This window comes from Colobus angolensis, unplaced genomic scaffold, assembly GCF_000951035.1.
Source record: "Colobus angolensis palliatus isolate OR3802 unplaced genomic scaffold, Cang.pa_1.0 Scaffold18, whole genome shotgun sequence".
Classification (NCBI taxonomy): Eukaryota; Metazoa; Chordata; class Mammalia; order Primates; family Cercopithecidae; genus Colobus; species Colobus angolensis.
In genome coordinates, this window is record NW_012114932.1 from 6,686,244 (window position 1) to 6,693,553 (window position 7,310).

Consider the following 7,310-nt stretch of genomic DNA (forward strand, 5'->3'; position numbering starts at 1 on the left):
ACAGGCTTGAGCCACCGCGCCCGGCCTAATTTTTGTATTTTTAGTAGAGATAGGGTTTCACCATGTTGGCCAGGCTGGTCTCAAACTCCTGACCTCAAGTGATCCGCCTGGCTCGGCCTCCCAAAGTGCTAGAATTATAGGCTTGAGCCCCTGTGCCAGGCCTTGGTCTAAAATGTTTTTTGTTTGTTTTGTTTTGTTTTGTTTTTATTTTTTGAGACAGAGTTTCACTCTTGTTGCCCAGGCTGGAGTGCAATGGCGTGATCTTGGCTCACTGCAACCTCCACCTCCTGGGTTCAAATGATTCTCCTGCCTCAGCCTCCCAAGTAGCTGGGATTATAGGTGCCCACCACCATGCCCTGCTATTTTTTGTAATTTTAGTAGAGACAGGGTTTTACCATGTTGGCCAGGCTGGTTTTGAACTCCTGACCTTGTGATCTGCCCACCTCAGCCTCCCGAAGTGCTGGAATTACAGACATGAGCCACCGTGCCCGGCTGGTCTAACATTTTTAATGTTACTTTTTTTTCTCCTCCCAGGCTGGAGTGCAGTGGCATAGTCTCGGCTCACTGCAGCCTCAACCTCCTGGACTCAAGCGATCCTCCCACTTCAGCCACTCAAGTAGCTGAGCCTACTGGCATGCCCTACCACACCTGGCTAATTTTTATTTATTTTTTTTTTTGTGGAGATGAGGTTTCACCATCTTTCCCAGGCTGATCTCAAACTCCTGGGCTCAAGCCATCTGCCTGCCTCGGCCTCCCAGGGTGCTAGGATTTCAGGCATGTGCCACTATGACCAGCAATATTACCTTTTAAGATGAATTTTGAACATAACAATTAAAAAAAAAATAGGCTAGGGCCAGCTACATTGGCTCATGCCTGTAATCCCAGCACTTTGGGAGGCTGAGGCGGGCAGAACACTTGAGGTCAGAAGTTCTAGACCAGCCTGACCAACATGGTGAAACCCTGTCTCTACTAAAAATATAAATAGTAGCCAGGCGTGGTGACACATAACCTGTAATCCCAGCTACTTGGGAGGCTGAGTCAGGAGAATTGCTTAAACCCAAGAGGTGGAGGTTACGGTGAGCTGAGATCACACCACTGCACTCCAGCCTGGGCGACAGAGCAAAACTCCATCTCAAAAAATGAAAAATAGGCTAGGCACCATGGTTCTTGCCTGTAGTCCCAACACTTTGGGACGCTGAGGTGGGCAGATCACTGGAGACTAGGAGTTCGAGACCAGCCTGGCCAACATGGCAAAACCCTGTCTCTACTAAAAATACAAAAATTAGCTGGGTATGATAGCGCATGCCTCTAATCTCAGCCACCTAGGACGCTGAAGCACAAGAATAGCTTGTAACCAGGAGGCAGAGGTTCCAGTGACCTGAGGTCACACCACCCACTCCAGCCTGGGTGACAGAGCAAGACTGTCTCAGAAAAATTTGTAGAAATATCCCAAATCAGATTTCATTCATTCAGTTTCAGTTGAACACATATAGTCTTTTAATTAAAAAAAAATCTAGAGCAAGATCATTAGCTTTTTCAAAGAATTTCTAGTTCAACTTGCACATGTTTTCACCTGATTGCCAAGTGCCGAAGTCTGAGCAATCTCACATGTGAAGAAGATGCCTTCTGGAAACAGCATAATCGTGTGCTGTAGTAACTAAACAAGCACCTGGTGTGCTGTCCATTTGCTCTTGCTCGGCAAGTCAAATTAAGGCTGAGGTGCAGTCTCCACATACAGCAGCAGTTTATGTCTTTCTCCTGTGTTTTTGGTGGTTTTTCATAATAGTGTGCCTATTGTACTTTATGATCGACTGAGCCATAGGGAAATTGCACATCCCACATCTGCCCGTTCCTTAATCTCCTGGATCCTCGGTTATCATCCGTAAAGAGGAGGAGACGATATTTAACAATCGGGTGCCTCATAGTGTAACTGCGAAGAGCAAATCGGAGATCTCTGTAAGGTACTTATAGTACCTAGAATGTAGGTCTCAGTAAATATCTGATATGACTCTTGTATCCCATATACTCTGCTGGGGCCGTGCAGATTTTGTGGGGGCTGATGTCACCACGTCAGTAAGGGATTTGAACTTTAGAGAACTGAGTTTTCTCACCAAGTCACATAGAGTGGGGATCCCTTCTAATGGAAGCCTATCCTCTCCCTCTCTGCTCTCTTGCCTTTTGACACTTGTGACATTTTATCTAAACAAGTTTTGTGACCTTTCTGAACAAAACAGGTTGTTTTAGGATGGGGCGGGGTTTCTGGACACCTGTACTGTTCAACACTTGCACTGTGTAAGAACATACACTGATATGTCACTTACCCATCCAGTCCCTGGTAGTGGGAAGCTGCTACGTGTGTACAGAATGACTAAACCAGACTTTTTTATTTGACCCTGTTTGCTACAAACGTAATCGAATAATTGGGGCCTGGCAGATTGGAAGCAATGGAAACAAAATATTTCAATCCAGTACTCTTGTGAGCAGCAGCATTTCACAGAGCCAGAAATAATTTAGCCTGTAGAGCTTATTAAGAAGCGCAACGTTCGTTATGCGTAACTTTAGTTCTGTTAGAGCCAAGAAAATAAAAGTCAAGGCAGAAGTATAAGGAAATGAATAAGATACATGGAGGCTGGTGAGATCTGGAATAAAAAAATATTTACATAGGAGTTGAGCTTTGATTTTATATTGTCACAAATTGGTACCAGATGCCTGCATTTCAGACAGACTCCTGAGCTGATCCCAGAGTGTGAGTTGGGAAGCAAATCACTTTGCCATTTGGAACGCCGATTGATATTTTAGGAGTTTCTTTTTGTTTTCAAAGGGAAAATAATGCATATTACAGACCTAGAAAACAGAACTTTTATAAATGGCAATTAACAGAAGATGCCCAAGGGAGGAAGTCTCCAGTTTCTTTTTATAGCCCTGGCAAAAGTATTGGAGGTGACATTTGATTAGCGTTGGCATCTCCCGCTTTCACTGGGAGCTAGTTCAGCCTTGTGTAGCTGTGTCCAGAGCTGGTAGCTTCATTTCCATTTTCCTTCAACCTCAGGGAGAAACACAAGGGTATTTCTGTCTGGGGCAGCAGGACCTCCTGTGGTCTCCAGCGTGGCGGGATCCCAGAGTCACAGGGTGGCAGTACACATTTTCCCCTATGGCTTTAAGAAAATAGCTTTTTCATTTGGAGTCTTAGGTTTGGTCTCAACAGTGCTTGCTTAGCCTCCAGGCTGTTTTTCTTGCTGGTGTTCGAATGACTCATAAAATGAGCTTGGAGAGGTCTGATGCCTCTGCCTCCTTCCTTGAAGGCTTTCTAAGAGGGGTTGCCGTGTAAGAATATATGCAGATTTTCCCACGTAAGCTGTCAGAGGACCGCCTGGGGGACCCAGAAAACTGAGTCTGGGTTTTTGGCTCCCACCTTTGGATGCTGATGGTCTTTTGTTGGGAATCGCTCTCTGAGGCTCAGCCTGGAAAAGCGGGATGTCAGTCCTGATGTGGGCCAGCAGCGGGGCTGGAGGGTGGTGTGAGTGGCGTCAGGTCATCTTAGACAGAGGGGGCTCCATGGAGGGTCCTCCAGCCCCCAAGACCAGCCTTGGTATTTCCTACAGGGGCTGGGCCCTAGACTCCCACATGGATGACAAGGAACCGTGGAGGCCCTGGGAGGTAAGCCTGCCGTGTGCTTCTGAGCTCCATGGACCTTGGATAGAAGGACGAGAGCCCTTGTCTCTGCTCTCTGGGTTGGTGCTGGCCAAAGGCTACTTGGCTGTGAAAGGGGGGGAGACCTGGGGGCCCAGCGGTCACCAAGATTGTGTGTTTCCTCTTTCGCTTCAGGACCCCTGGATGTCAGTGCCTGTGCTTTGTCCTCCTGCGGTAGCTGCCTCTACTCTGAGGGAGTGAATGTTCATTATACAGCTTTTAGCTAATATAGTCAAATCTCATTACTCCCAGTAGTTTGTTTCTTAGAGTTGCTGCAAGCACTGAATTAGGAAATACTAATCCATTGCTCCTGAGGCAAATACGTGGGTAGCTATGTTCCTGTGAGCCTCTGGTCACACATTTCCATCATCCAATCAATGTATACCTTGTTCTAGGTGCATTTCCATTTAAAGACACCTAATTTAATATATATAGTTGATTCTTCATTGAACTCACAAACAGTGGCACTGTAACTCATGCCTGAATAAAGCTTCTTGAACATGTGTTTTCTCTGTAAGGCACGTTGCAGCCTGCTTCTGCTTAGGAATGCGAGACAGCACTTTAGCACTGTGCTTGGGACCCTTTTAAACAGCGAAATCACCAACAAAAAGCACAAAAGTGCAAAAAATATGGCACTAAAATGCCAAGAAAAGGACAAGAATGAGCTGAAAGAAGGCATGTAGCCTTGGTCACCTCAGCTGGGAATTTGTGTTGGGTGACTCAAATTTTTCACCACTTTGCACACACTCATGTCAGCGAAATGACAGTGAAAGTGCCATGAGTGTCCATTTTGGGGTTACAAATAAATTTTAGCAAGTAGGGCCCGGCGCGGTAGCTCGCACCTGTAATCCCAGTACTTTGGGAGGCCGAGGCAGGAGGATCACTTGAGCCCGGGAGTTGGAGACCAGCCTGGGCAACATGGCTTAATCCCATGTCTATTTTACTTAAAAATAGATATGTGTTAAAAATACTTGAGCAGGTAGGCCAATCAGCAAATACAGAATCTGGGGTTAATGAGGATCAGTTATACTTTATCCAGGTGGTCAAGCGCTTACTGTATGCTGGGGGGGCTTCTGTAGATTGGGGGTTCCTGGAAGGAGTCTGCTTTCTCTTTTACAAAGGCCTTCCTTAGCCAGTCTCATTTATTCCTCGTAATACCCTTGAGGTGGGACGGGCTGGCTTTCTGTCCTCTTCCCTGTGGATGAGGAAGCCAAGAATCAGAGAGTCAATGTGAGCCAGGCTGATGGCAGAAGGGAAGTGGAATCTTTCAGGCTCTGAAGGCCTCTTCCTTCTCACCCGGCTGTGCTGGCGACATGGGACGAGTGCCTTAAATGATGGAATTTAAATGCTGACATCATACTTTTTTTTTTTTTTGAGACGGAGTCTGGCTCTGTCACCCAGACTGGAGTGCAGTGGCCGGATCTCAGTTCACTGCAAGCTCCGCCTCCCGGGTTCACGCCATTCTCCTGCCTCAGCCTCCCGAGTAGCTGGGACTACAGGTGCCCGCCACCTCGCCCGGCTAGGTTTTTGTATTTTTTAGTAGAGATGGGGTTTCACCATGTTAGCCAGGATGGTCTCGATCTCCTGACCTCGTGATCTGCCCGTCTCGGCCTCCCAAAGTGCTGGGATTACAGGCTTGAGCCACCGCGCCCGGCCGACATCATACTTTAATACTGTTTAAAAAGTTATCTCTTCCTAGTAATTGCTATATGATTTAATTAGATGAAAAGCAGCGTAGTAACCAGGCATAGTGACACGTGCTTATAGTCCCAGCTACTCTGAAAGCTGAGGTGGGAGGATCACTATTCTCCAACCTGGGCAACAGAGCGAGACCCTGTCTCAAAAAATAAAATAAACTGCAGCATAGGATTGTGATTGGGAGTGTAAATCCTGGAGCCACCCTTCCCAGGTTTGAATCCTAGCTTTGCTGTTCTCCACTTTGGGCAATTTTTTTTTTTTTTTTTTGAGACGGAGTCTGGCTCTGTCACCCAGACTGGAGTGCAGTGGCCGGATCTCAGCTCACTGCAAGCTCCGCCTCCCGGGTTTACGCCATTCTCCTGCCTCAGCCTCCCGAGTAGCTGGGACTACAGGTGCCCGCCACCTCGCCCGGCTAGGTTTTTGTATTTTTTAGTAGAGATGGGGTTTCACCATGTTAGCCAGGATGGTCTCGATCTCCTGACCTCGTGATCCGCCCGTCTCGGCCTCCCAAAGTGCTGGGATTACAGGCTTGAGCTACCGCGCCCGGCCGGGCAATTTTTAAATAAAGTAAAACATTTCTGATCGTTGGTTTCCTTAATTGTAAATAAAAATAGTAATAACAGCCAGGCTCAGTGGCTCATGCCTGTAATGGCAGCACTTTGGGAGGCTGAGGCAGGTGGATCACTTGAGCCCAGGAGTTTGAGACCAGCCTGGGCAACACGGGAAGACCCCATCTCTATTTAAAAAAAAAAAAAAAAAAATTAGCTGGGTATGATGGTGTGCCCCTGTAGTCCCAGCTACTCTGGAGGCTGAAGTGGGAGGACTGCTTGAGCCTGGCAGGTCGAGGCTGCAGTGAGCCGTGTTGGCATCACTGCACTCCACCCTGGGCATCACAGCAAGACCCTCTCTCAAAAAAATGATAACACCAAACATTTGAGGTTAATGTGAGACCTGATTTATATTTAGTGCTTGAATCCATGCGCAGCACCCTGTAGCGTGTAGACCTTCTATGTGTTTCAACCATGGTTATCAGTTAGTGTGATCGGTACTTGGGAAATGTATGTTGCGTCCATCAGTGATGACCCCAAATAAATTAGGAAAATATATAGTACAGCTGTCATTGCACCGTACACAGCCAGTAAGGGATTTTGTAATTTTCCGGTTCTTTTCATGTTTCGGTTACATAGTTTGGGCCTGGAAAGTGTTTTCGAGCTGTATTTATCCAGTTTAACTGTCGGCAGTGAGCAGATTAAACAGACCTTTGTCAAAGTCTGTGTCATTTTCGATGAGTAGACAGCTAAGCTAATGAACAGATATTTGTGGGCACCTGTTGCGTTGAATAGTCCCTGCCTTGAACGTGTGAGAATTTAAGGAACAGAAGATGAGATATAAAGAGATGCTGCAAAGCAGCGTAATTGGGTGAAGAGCAAATGACCATGCCACCCCCAAAGCACTATCTCAACGGCCACTAAAGTGTGTTTAAAACTGCCCATTTCCCTTCCTTTCCTTCTGCTACCCAGCATCTGGTAGAGATGCTAGTAAACAGCAGTCATGTGCCCCACTGGGTGGGTGGGTGTTTGTTTTTGAGACAGGGTATCATTCAGTTGTGCAGGCTTGAGTGCAGTGGCGCTATCTCGGCTCACTGTAACCGCCTCCTCTTGGGTTCAAGCAATTCTGCCTCAGGCTCCTGAGTAGCTGGGATTACAGGTGTGCACCACCAAACCCGGTTAATTTTTGTATTTTTAGTAGAGAAAGAGTTTTGCCATGTTGGCCAGGTTGCTCTCGAACTCCTGGCCTCAAGTGATCAAACTGCCTTGGCCTCCCAAAGTTTTGGGATTACAGGCGTGAGCCACCTCACCTGGCCTGGTCAGGGTCTTAGAATCTTCTAGGCTGGGAACAGGAGGTGGAGCAGTGGTTCTGTT

General features: G+C 47.1%; 1 protein-coding gene across 3 annotated transcripts in view; it reads left to right on the forward strand.

Annotated features, from left to right (window-relative positions):
• The window catches only part of CABLES1 (Cdk5 and Abl enzyme substrate 1), a 129,249-nt gene that overhangs the window by 18,381 nt on the left and 103,558 nt on the right, over positions 1-7,310 (forward strand). The window contains exon 1 of one of the 3 annotated variants that reach the window (XM_011939248.1): positions 3,223-3,350. The exons of the other annotated variants lie outside the window; for them this stretch is intronic. The gene's annotated coding sequence lies outside the window, so the exon portion shown is untranslated. Of the gene's footprint in view, positions 1-3,222; positions 3,351-7,310 lie in introns of those variants that run through there. 3 annotated transcript variants of the gene reach the window in all.